The sequence below is a fragment of the Protobothrops mucrosquamatus genome, unplaced genomic scaffold (assembly GCF_001527695.2).
Source record: "Protobothrops mucrosquamatus isolate PMUCROS unplaced genomic scaffold, P.Mucros_1.0 scaffold1792, whole genome shotgun sequence".
Classification (NCBI taxonomy): Eukaryota; Metazoa; Chordata; class Lepidosauria; order Squamata; family Viperidae; genus Protobothrops; species Protobothrops mucrosquamatus.
Genome location: NW_015387930.1, coordinates 83,823 through 85,467, shown reverse-complemented (window position 1 = coordinate 85,467; position 1,645 = coordinate 83,823). Strand labels below are relative to the sequence as shown.

The window sequence follows — 1,645 nt, the reverse complement described above, 5'->3', positions numbered from 1 at the left end:
TCCTTCCTTCCTTCCTTCCTTCCTTCCTTCCTTCCTTCCTTCCTTCCTTCCTTCCTTCCTTCCTTCCTTCCTTCCTCTTTCCCTTCCTCCCTCCATAAATTCAATCCCTTCCAGCACTGATGATGTTACCTAGTTAGGATGATGAAACGTCTGGAAGAAAACCAGCAAGCTCAGAGAGCACCAAGGACCCCATAGTCCTTCTTTCCTCCCTCCCTCCCTCCCTAAATTCAATCCCTTCTAGCATTGATGATGTTACCTAGTTAGGATGATGAAATGTCTGCAAGAAAACCAGCCAGCTCTGTTGTTACGGTCGTAAGTCCAGGACTACCTGTACAACATTCAGAACTTCTGCTCAGTCCCGTATCATCCCCCCCCAGTGTCAGCCTTTTATCATAAACAGCCCAATCAGCCCTACTTCCAGGTTTATATCCGTCCCTTCGCCGTGTGTCCGTTCGAATAGACGTGTGTGTTTCCAAAACAAGCACCCAATTTTCTAAGCAGGTAATCATCATAATCTCCCGGGATCCAAATAGCCCAATCACCCCTTTATACTCTTCTCATCTCTCATTCCTGCCCGTCCACCGATGTCACATAAGAGGGTGTTTTTTTTTCTCCCTGGATTGCCTTTATTCAGAACAGCACACAATTTTCCCCAAAGCTCATATGCGATTCTACCATTATTAGCATTTAATGGAACATCATGTGCACCTGTCACCCACCTGTAGACTTCTCCTTTGATGTAGGCTCTCAGCATCCTAGGTGACCCCAGATTTGTACTCTTCCGTTACACGTTTTAGCTCTTTCATTCGCATTGATATCTTGACGTTCCTGCGTGTGTAAGTAGGCCTCAACGTACAGCGGTTCGTTTAGTGACTGTTCAAAGTTACAGTGGCACTAAAAAAAAGGGACTTATGACCGTTTTTCACACCTACGACCGTTGCAGCCTCCCCACGCTCATCTGATCAGCATTCAGACACTGGGCAACTGATTCATATTTATGACGGCCGCAGTTCCCCCCGGATCATGTGAACAGTTTCATGTGAACTGTGGCAAGAAAGGTTGTAAAATGCCACTCCCTTCTAGCACTGATAATGTTACCTAGTTTGGGTAATGAAACGTCTGCAAGAAAACAGGCAAGCTCAGAGAGCACCAAGGACCCCATAGTCCGTCCGTCCTTCCTCCCTCCCTCCCTCCCTAAATTCCACTCCCTTCTAGCACTGATGATGTTACCTAGTTAGGATGATGAAATGTCTGCAAGAAAACCAGCAAGCTCAGAGAGCACCAAGGACCCCATAGTCAGTCCCTTCCTTCCTTCCTTCCTCCCTCCCTCCCTCCCTCCCTCCCTAAATTCCACTCCCTTCTAGCACTGATGATGTTACCTAGTTAAGGTAATGAAACATCCACAAGAAAACAAGCAAGCCCAGAGAGCACCAAGGACCCCATAGTCCTTCCTTCCTTCCTTCCTTCCATCCCTAAATTCAATCCCTTCTAGCACTGATGATGTTACCTAGTTTGGGTAATGAAACATCTGCAAAAAAACAAGCAAGCACCAAGGACCCCATAGTCCTTCCTTCCTTCCTTCCTTCCTTCCTTCCTTCCTTCCTTCCTTCCTTCCTTCCTTCCTCCCTCCCTCCCTCCCTCCCTC

The 1,645-nt window shown here is 47.3% G+C and overlaps 1 protein-coding gene across 1 annotated transcript in view; it reads left to right on the top strand.

Annotated features, from left to right (window-relative positions):
- The window catches only part of SFSWAP (splicing factor SWAP), a 53,733-nt gene that overhangs the window by 30,878 nt on the left and 21,210 nt on the right, over window positions 1–1,645 (top strand). The gene's annotated exons all lie outside the window — the stretch shown is intronic.